General features: G+C 41.4%; 1 pseudogene; it reads right to left on the reverse strand.

Moving 5' to 3' along the window:
- Positions 1–6439: 6439 nt before the first annotated feature.
- LOC132492636 (protein TEX261-like) lies at positions 6440–7024 on the reverse strand (annotated as a pseudogene).
- Between the last annotated feature and the right edge of the window lie 7147 nt (positions 7025–14171).

Genomic DNA, 14171 nt, shown 5'->3' on the forward strand with positions numbered 1-14171 from the left:
ACAGTGTTGGGGGAATAGTCATCAGGAAGAGATTCCCTGAGGATGTGACACCTGAGTGGAGACCCAGAAGATGCACAGGAAGTGGCCAGTCAGGCTGCTGGAATAGGGGATTGGCAAAGATAAGAGAAGCAGGGCTGCTGCTTTTTGGGCTCCAACTGGGCCTCCAACATTGCCGGGTACTTGACCTCCATCATCTCATCGAGTCCTCCCAATACCCCGGGATGTGGGGCTTATGCTACATGTTTTACAAATGAGAAAACAGGCTCAGGGCAAAATCCTTAGTTATCACCTTTGGCTTCTTACACCCTCCATCTGATTTGTCAATCTGTGAGCAAACGACAGACCCAGACCTAGCCTTGGCCTCCTGCCTTCCTGACTGCCCCCTCTTTGGCTCGAACCCAATTGCCTCCCAACTGGACTATGGTAGTCATCTTCTCACTGGCCTTCCCCCAGCCCCCTCACCCTATCTTTTCTCTAACAGCAGCAGTAGGATCCTTAGACCCAAGGCAAGTCATGCCCCCTCAGCTCAAAACTCTTTCCTTTAGTACATTCAGGCTGCTGTAACCATACCACGGTTGGGAGGCTTATAAGCAAAAGACATTTATTTCTTAAGGTGCTGGAAGTCCAAGACCATGGTGTCAGTAGATTCAGTGTCTAGTGAGAACCGGCTTCCTCTTCTCTCACTGTGTCCTCACATGGCAGGAGGGGTGAGGCAGCTCTCTGGGGTCTCTTTTAAATAAGGCCACTTATCATGGGGGCTCCACCCTCATGATCGAATCACCCACAAAGACCCCACCATCCTAACACCATCACCTTGGGGGTTAGGATTTAATGTGTGAATTTGGTGGGGCACAAAACTTCAGATCATAGCCCCCTCCCAGAGGCAAAACCTAATTACGGCAGCCACCCCCAAGACCCTTCACATTCTGGGAAGTGGCCTTTCTGCCCTCCTGACTTGTTCCCCTTCCTGGCTTTATCTTCCTCCGTGGCGTGCTACATGTTGTGTTTATTCACGTTTGCACCTTTGTCTCCTCCTGGAATGTCAGCTCCAGGAGGCAGGGACCTTGACCAGGCCTCAGTAGTCTCCTGACCCACACACCAGGGCCTCCAGCCAGGGTCCTGCAGGGGCTCAGGACTCAGCGGAGACCAGGCTGTCCTTATTATCCCCCCTCCCTGGACCCTATACCCCTTCGCCAGGCTGGAAGACATGGGAGAATGAAGGCCTTTGTCAGACTGGGATGCTGGGTGCCCGTGGTGCACCCCCCCGCCAAGAATGACTGGGTGACCCTTAGCCTGGGGGCAAAGGTAAGTGATATCCTCTCAGAAACCCGCTCTACCTTCATAAGCAAAGGCTCCAGGTCCCCCACTCCTCCCATCCAGAGCAAAGGGGCAGGATGCTCATGCGCACAAGTGTCCGGGCTGGGACCTGGCCTAGATGTGGCCACTTTGGTAGCCTTTTTTGCTACCAAAGCTATTTTCTCAAAGGCTATTTGCTATTAGGTTCCCTTTTATGCTATTTGCTCAGGAGCTCTGTGTGCTCACAAAAGTCCCCCCTCCTCCTGGAATCCTGTCTCCTCTCTGCCTGTGGCTATCTGGTTGTAGACCAAAGAGCAAAGCCATTGGTGACTAAGTGGGACTTAGTTGGTGACTGTTGGTGACTCCCTGCCTGTTGATGACTCTGTTGGTGACTCCCTGCCTAAGCATACTTAGCTCAGCTGACAGCAGAGTAAATGGCATGGCATCCTCCATGTATTCATATTGTGTAATGTAGGATGAGTCTTTGACCCAAATGTCATTCATTTGATAAACTCTGTGCCAGGCCTTAGGGGTTCAGACATATATTGTATATCCAGTTTTTCCAGTGCCATTTGTTGAAAAGACTGTCCTTTCTCCGTTAAATGGTCTTGGCACCCATGTCAAAAATCAATCAACCTTATATGCAAGGGGCTGTTTCTGGAATTTCTTTTTTCTTCTTTCTTTTTTTTTTACACTCTTCTTCTTATTTTTTTAATTTAATTTAATTTAATTTTTTTGATGTGGATCTTTTTTTTTTTTTTGGCTGCATTGGGTCCTCATTGCTGCACACGGGCTTTCTGTAGTTGTGGCGAGCAGGGGCTACTCTTCATTGCAGTGCACGGGCTCTAGGTGCGTGGGCTTCAGTAGTTGCAGCACACAGCCTCAGTAGTTGTAGCACACAGGCCCTAGAGTGTGTGGGCTTCTGTAGTTGCAGTGTGTGGGCTCAGTAGTTGTGGCAGATGGGCTCTAGAGTGCAGGCTCAATAGTTTAGTTGCTCCGCGTCATGTGGGATCTTCCCAGACCAGGGATCAAACCCATGTCCCCTGCATTGGCATGCAGATTCTTAACCACTGAGCCACCAGGGAGGTCCCTGGAATTTCTTTTCCACTGGTCTGTGTGTCTATCTTTATGCCAGTACCACACTGTTTTGGTTACAGTAGCTTTGAAGTAAGTTTTGAAATAGGGAAGTGTGAATCCTCCAACTTTGTTCTTTTTCAAAATGCTTTGGCTATTTGGGGTCCCTTGAGATTCCATATGAGTTCTAGGATTTTTTTTTAATTTCTGCAAAAAAATCATTGGGATTTTGATAGGGATTGCATTGAATCTGTAGGATGCTTTGAATAGCATTGACATCTTAACAATATTGTCTTCCAGTCCATGAACACAGAATGTTTTTCCATATTTATGTCTTTAATTTCTTTTAGAAGTGTCTTGTAATTTTCGGTCTGCAAGTTTTTACCCACTTTGGCTAAGTTAATTTCTAAATATTTTTTTCAGATTGTTCATTGTTAGTGTATGCAACTGATTTTTTTTTTTTTTTTTTGCGGTACGCGGGCCTCTCACTGTTGTGGCCTCTCCCGTTGCGGAGCACAGGCTCTGGACGCGCAGGCTCAGCGGCCATGGCTCACAGGTCCAGCCGCTCCACGGCATGTGGGATCTTCCCAGACCGGGGCAGGAACCCACGTCCCCCTGCATCAGCAGGCGGACTCTCAACCACTGCACCATCAGGGAAGCCCTATGCAACTGATTTTCATGTGTTGATTTCGTATCCTATAACTTTTCTGAATTTTCTTATTAGCACTAATAGGTTTGGGGGTTTGTTTATTTGGTGTGGAATCTTTAGCATTTTCTATGTATAAGATATGGACAAAGATAATTTTACTTGTTCCTTTCCAATTTGGATGCCTTTTATTTCTTTTTCTTGCCTAATTGCTCTGGCCAGAACTTCCAGTACTATGTTGAAAAGAAGTAGCAAAAGCAGGCATCCTTGTCTTACTCCTGATCTTAGGGGGAAAGCTTTAGGTCTTTCATCATTGAGTTTGATGTTCACTGTGGATTTTTTCATATATAGCCTTTATCATGTTGGGGAAGTTCCCTTCTATCCTAGTTTGTTGAGTGTTTTTATCATGAAAGGGTGTTGGACTTTGTCAAAAGGATTTCTGCATCAATTGAAATGATCATGTGTGGGGTTTTTTTCTGTTCATTCTGTTAATGTGGTATATTGGTTGATTTTCATATGTTGAATCATCCTTGCATTCTGGGAATAAATTCCATTTGGTCATGGTGTAATCCTTTTAATATGCAGCAGACTTTGGTTGGCTAATATTTTGTTGAAGATTTTTGCATCAATATTCATAAGAGCTAAATGGTCTGTAAGGTATTTTTAAAGGTATATTAACTCACCCAGCTCCCCTGGTTAAGATAGTGGGGCTACATGGAACTGAACATGATACAATGTTAAGAGGGGGAAGAAACAGAAGAGAGAGTTCCTGTGCTTGGAACTTTGGAGCTGGGCCTTGCACACTTCCTGCAGAACTGGAAGATAAGTGGAATCACTGTGGTTTAAATCGTGATGGGAGTATGGGGAATTATTTTTCTTTAAACATTTTTTTTTTTTTCTTTTTGCGGTATGCAGGCCTCTCACTGTTGTGGCCTCTCCCGTTGCGGAGCACAGGCTCCGGATGCGCAGGCCCAGCGGCCATGGCTCACGGGCCCAGCCGCTCCGCGGCATATGGGATCCTCCCAGATCGGGGCACGAACCCGTATCCCCTGCATCGGCAGGCGGACTCTCAACCACTGCGCCACCAGGGAGGCCCTAAACATTTTTGATAAAGGAATTATTGTTAATTTAAAGTGTGATTATGTAGAAAAATGACTGTTTGGATGTAAATACACCTGCAAGTATGTACAAGTGGAGAACATGATGTTTAGCATTTGTTTTCAAATACTCCAGAAAAAAAAAAGGGGAGATGAGGATAATGAAATTACAGAAGTTGTTGATGGTAGTTGAAGCTGGGTGGGTGCTACATTATGCTCTTGACTTTTGGGTCTATTTTGAAATTTTTAAGATAAAAACTTTCAAGTGTTTTAATGTTGTAATGATATTATCTTCATAAAGCATGAGAAGACAAAAACAAAAAACAAAAAAAAAAAGTCATTTACCTGTCTCTGAATAGCTATCATCTGAGTGCCACTTGACTTCTAGGTGACTGTCCCTGCTAGTGGACATGAATTCTGACCTCCTGCTTCGACCTTCTTCTTGTTTTAAATAAATCCATTGGTTGCTCTCATGTGCCTGCTTTATCTTATTTAATCCTTACAAAAGCCTAATGGCCTAGATATTATCCCCATTTTTCAGATGAGGAAATTGAGGAACAGAGAATGATATGGCCATGGGTTTGAACCCCTGAGCTCTGGGAGATGGGGAGGGGAATCTACACTCTCACTCATCATCATCACCCCACTGCCACCTAAACTGTTCTTCATGTCTTACTCCACCTCTGGGTCCTCCTGGATCCCTAGCCAACATGGCATTTCCAGATGAATTTCCACGGCTGTGTTAAACATAGCTCCCCAAGGTGGCCTCCCCATCTTTCCAGGCTCTCATCCAAATACCACTGTGACAAATCTGTGTTATTTCTGGGCTCCTAGGATCAGAACCCTTTCCTGTGTTGGGAGAATTCTCCCATCATGTGAGTTTTGATGGAAGATGGGCCAACCTCCCAGTATTGAAGCTCAAAGAAGGGGCCGATCCTCACCTCCCAGGCTCCACGCAGCTGGGATCTGGGCATCTGAGCTGAAATGTTTGAGATTTCACCAACAGACAACTCTTCTCACCACCCCTTTCCCATATACACACTTTAAATAATGCCCACACCTACATAAAATACATATCAACCCTGCCCAATGAAGACAATCCAAGTCTCATATGATTGCCACATCCCAGTCCAGGAACTATGGGTGATTTGTGATTTTCTCAGTCAGGCCTGGATAATAGCCCCTCAAGGGAGAGTAACCATTGCCTAAAAGAAGAGTTTAATCATCCCAAAGTCTCCAAAGTATAATTGTATAGATGAAGTTGTACTTCAGGAGATAGAAATCACTCTAGATGTTTCAAACAGATAGGGATTTAATACAGGGAATCAGTTGCTTGCAAAATCATGGAAAGAACTTTAAGATTTGAAGTCAGTGGGGCTATGACTAGACCTCAAAGTCATGCCATAGCAGCTGTAATCCAGAGATCAAGAAGCTGCATGAAATCATTGCCAAGGTCACAGCTGCCACACCCATGAAACTGGGTGAAAGTGAGTGGGACATGGAATTGGGCCATTGCAAAAGTTCACATCTGCCAGAATCTACACAACAGTGCCATCTCTGCCAAGAGAATGGCACCCTCCTCCCTTCTGCCATCCATATCTCATGCAATCACATCTCATTGGCAGAACCCAAGTCAATCAATCCAGACTCCTAAGGGCAAAAGTCTCTGGGAAATGTAGTTTTTAACCTTCCCACCCTTCACAAGGAGTAGAAGAATAAATGTAGAAATGGATGGTGAGTAAAGATAAACAATGTCTAGCACTGCAAGAGAATTCTTGCAACAAAAATACTCTTTGGAATTTTTTTTTCAGGGTATTATGGCAAACAGTGCCATCTAGCATCTTTACTCAAATGGCAATCAGCACTTGGACAGAAACCACAGTTCAACAGCAAAAACTTTCTCTTACAAGTGCTAAGCCACGACCCCTCCCTATGGCCATCTGCCACAGCAATTATCACCATCTGCTCTCCAGCTTCACGGCCCCTGCCCTGCCTGCCCTGGCTGAGCCAGAACTCCTGACCCATCACAGGAGGGGGCAGGAGGGCCACAGGAGCTCAGACTTTGCCCCTCAAAGGTGGACCACGGCCTCCTGGCTAAGCAGGCACAGCATCCTCCCTGGTGCCCTCTGAAGTCTCAGCCTCTGGCAGCATCAGATCTGAGCCAAGCTGAACCTCCTGAGGAGGGTGGGCATGGGGGCATCTGGGGGAATCAGAGAAGGAGGGCCAGGGCTAGGGGAAGGTGCCTTCTAGCTACTGCCCCCACTTAGTGCAGAGGCCCAGGGGCCTGACTCTCCTGATCTTGCCCCAGCATCCCCTCCCCAGGGGGTCAGTATATCTTCTGCCTACTGGGTAGAATGGCTTCTTTGATGAAGGAGAAGACAACCAGGATTCCTAAGCATTTGCCCCACTTGCCTTTGGTGAAGTAATTGGAGACCATGTCATCTCCTGGCTGCATGGTGGAGGGCAGGACGTTCTCCCCAGCCGACAGTGACACAAAGAATGCAAATGGGATTATCCACAGGCAGAAAGTGAAATAAGCCAGGACCTCTGAGAAAGGATAATATTCCTCTGCAAAAAATTGAAACTCTAGGTAATGATTCACCTCCACTAGCCCACACAACAGGATGAAGTTAAGCGAGGTCAACATGACTAAGGGGAAGGTCTGGAGGAGGCCAAAGCAGACAAGGTTGGTGCAGAGACCCATGCCAATCATGCAGGTGGGGAAGCACTCAAAAATGCAAAGACCAATTGATACAGCTGTGGAGAATCAGGTCATGTATTTTATGATCCTACTAGTGGCCACTGTGTATTCTTCTATCAATTCTGCCAGGTAATATAGTCCGGCTATGATGGCCAGCATGATGAAGGCCATCTGGATGAAGAACAACAGCCAGCTCAGCAGGTACATGAACCATATGACGTCCACGCCCTGCCTGCCCCCTGACTGCTGGGATAGGCCTACATGCTTGCTATTTGGATTTTTGACATGATCCTGTGAGCAAGTCCACACATCTTCTTCCCCCAAATCATTTATCAAAGCTGGAGAAAACTGTCAAAATTGTCAAACAACTATTTCAGTGCTTGGAAATTCACCAAGTGCACACATCAAACTGAGAAAATTTTATTCATGAAAACTACTGAAATTCAGTTACAAACAGCAAGAGCATGTGATGTTCTTTCTTGGGGAAGCTGCTGTCACCTCCCATCATCATAGTTCAATAAATGTGGAGGCAGGGGCTTCCCTGGTGGTGCAGTGGTTAAGAATCTGCCTGCCAATGCAGGGGACACGGGTTTGAGCCCTGGTCCAGGAAGATCCCACATGCCGCAGAGCAACTAAGCCCATGGGCCACAACTACTGAGCCTGTGCTCTAGAGCCCACAAGCCATAACTACTGAAGCCCATGCACCTAGAGCCTGTGCTCCGCAACAAGAGAAGCCACTGCAATGAGAAGACCATGCACCGCAACAAAGAGTAGCCCCCGCTCGCCACAACTAGAGAAAGCCCACGCACAACAAAGAAGACCCAATGCAGCCAAAAATAAATAAATTTATTTAAAAAAATGTGGAGGCAGGGCAAGAAACCTATCACCTTTGATTCCACTGCTAGAGAGATCTCACTTGATCTGGAGTTATTTCAGTTAAAGTAGATCTCATTGGCAAGTGATCAGGGAAGACCTGAAGCTCTGCTAACAGTTCAGGACCATTTTGAGCAAGCCATGGACCAGAAAGAAAGCTGAGGATTTACTAGGGAGCTCCAGGAGGTGAGACAGCAAAGGGGACTTGATAAATTCTCAACATAACCCAGAGTGCGTACACATGTATGAGAAGGACTAGAGCAGACTGAAGACATTTGCACACCTCCAGCCATCACAGTATGCCTTTTTATGGAGCGAAGATGCAAGAGATTTCAGTGGAATGTGAAAGCCAAGGTACACTTGAAAGTCACTTGAGCTTAGAAGGTGCTCCTCTGCCCACACACAGACCCATCAGCAGAAGGTGGAAACCTCATTAGCTCTGAGAACAATCTGATTAACCTTTACCTGAATGCTAAGCTATGCAGTCACCAGGACAAGACCTGGGAAAGAGGGCTTAAACACAAAAATAAGAACAAACAACTGAGCAGATACATCAGCAGCCATACACTGTTGGGGAGACAGAGTACACAAACAAAACAACAACAATAATGCATGAGAGAAGGGAATTGGAATCCAGAGTTGCTACAGTACATTATATTTTCAATAAAACATCATAAGACAGGCATAGGCACAACAAAGTGTGGCCCATACTCAGAAAAAAAGGAGTCAATAGCTATTGGCTCTGGTTATCCCCAGATATTGGATATAGCAGACAAAGCCTTCAAAACAGCTATTGTAAATAAACTCAAATAGCTAAAGGAATCCATATTTAAATAACTAAAGCAATGCAATACAGTAATCACTCAACAAATAGAGACTCTCAATAAAGATGTTGTTATACAAAAGAACCAAATGGAAATTCTTGAATGGAAAATTACAATAACTGAAATGAAACTTCCAGTAAAGGGGCTCAAAAGCAGAATTAAGATGCCTAAAAGAAGAAATAGCAAGCATAATAGATCAATAAAAATTGTCTAATCTGAAAACAAAGAGAAAAAAAGATTGAAGAAAGTTAAAGACAGCCACAGGCATCTGTGAGACAACATCAGGTGTACCAACATAATTGTAATGGGAGTCTCAGAGGAGAGGAGAAAGGGAAAGGGACAGAAAAATATTTGAAGATATAATGGGCCAAATTTCAAAAATTTAATGAAAAACATTAACCTACAGACCCAAGAAGGATAAACACAAAGAGATCCACACCATGCACTTCATAGCCAAACTGTTGAAAGCCAAATAGAAAATGAAAATCTTGAAAGCAAGAGGAAAATGACATACACTTGAATGATAAAATGACTTCTCATCAAAAACAATGGAAAACATAAAAGTGTAGAATGACATATTTAAAGTGCCAAAGGAAAGATTGCCAAATAAGAATTCTATATCCAGCAAAACTATCCTTTAAAAATGAAGATGGAAAAGCTTTTTCCAGATAAATAAATATCAAGAGGTGCTAGCATATTGGCCTAACAAGAAATACAAAAAAAGTCCTTCAGACTGAAAGAAAATGATACCAGATAGTAAATTGAAATACACAGGAAGAAATGAAGGAATACATAAGTAATTATCAAAGGCTCTATATGTATTTTTTCTCATTTCTTCTCTTAATTAAAATGCATAATATTTTAAAGCTATATTATTGGATTTATAATATATATAAATGCAATAGATGTCACAATAATAGTGTAAAGGCCAGGGAAAGAAATGATAAATTTGAGCATATGTTCTCTATTTGGCCAAATTTTAGTTAGTATTATTCTAAAGTAAACTGTGATAAGGTAAGATACATATTGTAATCCCTAGAGCAATCATTAATAAAATAACTAAAAAAATAGTTAAAATGTCAATAGAGGAATAAATAGTGCTCTCTAAAGTTTCATTTAGAGCAAAAGAAGATAGTAAAGGAGGAATGGAGGAAGAAAAGAGATATGAGACATATAGAAAAAAGGTAGCAAATTGGTAGATTAAGTCCAAGCATATCAATAATTACATTAAATGTGAATGTGTTAAACATCCCACTTAAAAGGCACAGATAGTGAGACTGGATGAAGAAGCAAGATATAACTTTGTTTTCTACAATAGACACATCTCAGATTCAAACAAATTTGTGTGGAAAACATATAGTAGGCATATAATAACCACAAGCAAACTGGAAGGGCTATATTCTAGTTTGTCTTGAAATCAGACAAAGTAGACTTTGAGGAAACAAATAATACTAGAGACAAAGAGAGGCAATTCATTATCAATACACAAGGAACATATACAAATTTAAAAATACACACACCTAATGACAGAGTCCCCAATTACATGAGTCAAATCTCGACAGAACTGAAAGGAGAAATAGTTGGAAATTTCAGTATTTTACTCTCAGCAATTGAAAGAACAACCAGGCAGCAAATCAGAAAGGATGAAGAAGACTTTAACAACACTATCAACCAACTTGACTTAAGTAGCATTTACAGGACATACACCAATGACTGCTGAATACATATTCTTTTCAAGAATTCATGGAACATTCTCCAGCATACGTCATATGTTGAGACACAAAACAAGTCTCACTAAGTTGAAAAAGATAAAGATTATGCAAAGTATGTTCTCTGAACACAATGGGATTAAAATGGAGATCAATAACTGAAAGAATCTGGGAAAACTTCAAGTATTTGGAAATTAAAATTCTAAATAATCCATGGCCTCCAAAAAGATAGCAGAAGATTAAAATTTAAAGATTTAACTCAATTAAAACAGAAGCACAACAAATCAAAATATAGGGGATTCAGTGAAAACAGTGCTTAGAGGAGAATTTATTGCCTTAAGTCAAAAAAGAAAAAAGGTATCTCAACCCAACAACTCAAGCATTCACAATAGGAAACTAGAAAAAATGAGCAAACAGGGGCTTCCCTGGTGGCGCAGTGGTTGAGAGTCCACCTGCGGATGCAGGGGACACGGGTTCGTGCCCCAGTCCGGGAAGATCCCACATGCCACGGAGCGGCTGGGCCCGTAAGCCATGGCTGCTGAGACTGCGCTTCCGGAGCCTGTGCTCTGCAACGGGAGAGGCCACAACAGTGAGAGGCCCGCGTACCGCAAAAAAAAAAAGAGCAAACAATTATAAAACAAATAGAAGGAAAGAAATGATAAATATTAAAAGCAGAAATCAATGACACAAAAAAAAAACCTAATAGAGATAATCAACGAAACCAAATTTGATGCTAGGAAAAGGCCAACAAAAGTGACCAAACTTAGCTATATTAACCAAAAAAATAAGAGACAAGACACAAATTACCAAAACCAGAAATGAAAGAGTGGACTTTACAACTGACCTTACAGAAATCAAAACGATTATGAGAGAATATTCTGAACTAATTATAGCAACAAATAGACAACTTTGTTAAAATAGACAAATTCCTAGAAAGATGCAAATAACCAAAATTGAGTCAAGAAGAAATAGAATATCTGAAAAACCTAAATGTCCTTTGACAGAAGAATGGATAAAGAAAATGTGGTACATATATACAATGCAATACTACTCAGCCATTAAAAAAAATGAAATAATGCCATTTGCAGCAACATGGATGGAACTAGAGATTATCATACTAAGTGAAGTAAGTCAGAAAGAGAGAGATAAATACCATATGATATCACTTATATGTGGAATCTAAACTATGACACAAATGAACCTACCTACAAAACAGAAACACACTCACAGACATAGAGAACAGACCTGTGGTTGCCAACAGCAGTGGGGAGGGATGGAGTGGGAGGTTGGGGTTAGTAGATGCAAACCGTTATATATAGGATGGATAAACAACAAGGTCTTACTGTATAGCACAGGGAAATATATTCAATATCCTGTGATAAACCATAATGGAAAAGAATATATATATATGACTGAATCACTTTGCTGTACAGCAGAAATTAACACAACATTGTAATTCAACTATACTTCAATTATTTATTTATTTGGCTGCATTGGGTATTAGTTGTGGTGTGCGAGATCTTGGTAGCAGCATGCGGGATCTTTCATTGTGGCACACAGGCTCTTCTCTGTGGCATGTGGGCTCTTTATTGTGGCTCGTGGGCTTCTCTCTAGTTGTGGCTCACGGGCTCCAGAGTGCATGGGCTCAGTAGTTGCGGCATGCAGGCTCTCTAGTTGTGGTGCATAGGCTTAGTTGCCCCATGGCATGTAGAATCTTAGTTCCTTGACCAGGTATTGAACCCACGTCCCCTGCATTGGAAGGCAGATTTTTAACCATCGGACCACCAGAGAAGTCCCAATTCTTAAAAAAAGAAAAAAATCTATAGTCAAAACACCAATGCTAAAATAAAGGAGGTGAAAAATATTTTTTAAAAAAGAACAAATAGAACATCTGAATAGACCTATTACAAGGAAAGTAGTTTAATTAGGAATAAAAAAATTCCACAAAGAAAAGCATGGCCCATATGGCATCACTGATGAATTTTATCAAATATTTAAAGAAGAAATAATATATCACAAATTCTTCAGAGAGATGAGGAGGAGGGAGACTCCCTACTTCTTCAATGAGGACATTATTACCCTGATACCAAAGCCAGACAAAGACATCACAAGAAAAAAAAAATTTAGTACACTATCCAGTCTTATCACAGTCACAAGATTTCTTTACAAAATATTCCCAAGTCAAATTCAGCAATACATAAAAAGGATTATACACCATGACCAAGTGAGATTTATTCTAAAGTGATTTTAATATCTAAAAATCAATTCATGTAATACATAGTAATAGAATAATATGTAATCATAAGTTCATCTCAATTCATGCAAAAAATAAAACATCTGAGAAAACCCAATACAGATTCATGATAAAAACTTTCAGCAATGTAGGAGTAAAAGGAACTTCTTCAACCTCATAAAACGTATCTACAAAACCTACAGACAGCATCATACTTAAGGATGCATTTACAATAGCTCAAGATGAGGTGAAATATTTAGGTGTAAATATAAGAAAACATGCACAGAACTTCAATGCTCAAAACTACAAAATTCTGAAGAAAGAAATCAAACAACATCTAAATAAATGGAGATATAATAGGTTCATGTTTGGAAGACTCAACATAATAAGGATGTCAATTGCCTCTAAAGTGATATACAGATTTATGGCAACTTCTATCAAAATCCCAGCAAGATTTTGTCAATATAGATGATATTATTCTAAATGTATTTGGAAAGTCAAAAGAACTAGAATATCTAATAAAATTTTGAAGAAGGAGAATAAATTGGGAAGCAATCTTAAGACTTTTTACATAGCTATGGTAACCAAGACTGTGTGGTACTGGTGCAGGAATAAACACATAGGTCAATGGAACAGAAGAGCTTCTCCAGAAATAACCCCACAAGTATGGGTAGCTGATTCTTTTTTTTTTTTGCTTTTATTTTTTTAAATTTTTTATTATTATTATTTTTTGGTCTCTTCACTCTATTTTTTTATTTTATTTATTTATTTTTTTGCTTTGTAACAAATTTAATCAGTTATACATATACATATGTTCCCATATCCCCTCCCTTTTGCGTCTCCCTCCCACCCTCCCTATCCCACCCCTCCAGGCGGTCACAAAGCACCGAGCTGATCTCCCTGTGCTATGCGGCTGCTTCCCACTAGCTATCTACCTTACGTTTAGTAGTATATATATGTCCATGCCGCTCTTTCACTTTGTCACAGCTTACCCTTCCCCCTCCCCATATCCTCAAGTCCATTCTCTAGTAGGTCTGTGTCTTTATTCCTGTCTTACCCCTATGTTCTTCATGACATTTTTTTTCTTAAATTCCATATATATGTGTCAGCATACAGTATTTGTCTTTCTCTTTCTCACTTACTTCACTCTGTATGACAGGCTCTAGGTCCATCCACCTCATTACAAATAGCTCAATTTCGTTTCTTTTTATGGCTGAGTAATATTCCATTGTATATATGTGCCACATCTTCTTTACCCATTCATCTGATGATGGACACTTAGGTTGTTTCCATCTCCGGGCTATTGTAAATAGGGCTGCTATGAACATTTTGGTACATGTCTCTTTTTGAATTATGGTTTTCTCAGGGTATATGCCCAGTAGTGGGATTGCTGGGTCATATGGTAGTTCTATTTGTAGTTTTTTAAGGAACCTCCATACCGTTCTCCGTAGTGGCTGTACCAATTGACATTCCCACCAGCAGTGCAAGAGTGTTCCCTTTTTTCCACACCCTCTCCAGCATTTATTGTTTCTAGATTTTTTGATGATGGCCATTCTGACTGGTGTGAGATGATATCTCATTGTAGTTTTGATTTGCATTTCTCTAATGAGCAAAGATGTTGAGCATCCTTTCATGTGTTTGTTGGCAGTCTGTATATCTTCTGTGCAGAAATGTCTATTTAGGTCATCTGCCCATTTTTGGATTGGGTTGTTTGTTTT

Source organism: Mesoplodon densirostris, chromosome 6 (assembly GCF_025265405.1).
Source record: "Mesoplodon densirostris isolate mMesDen1 chromosome 6, mMesDen1 primary haplotype, whole genome shotgun sequence".
Lineage (NCBI taxonomy): Eukaryota > Metazoa > Chordata > Mammalia > Artiodactyla > Ziphiidae > Mesoplodon > Mesoplodon densirostris.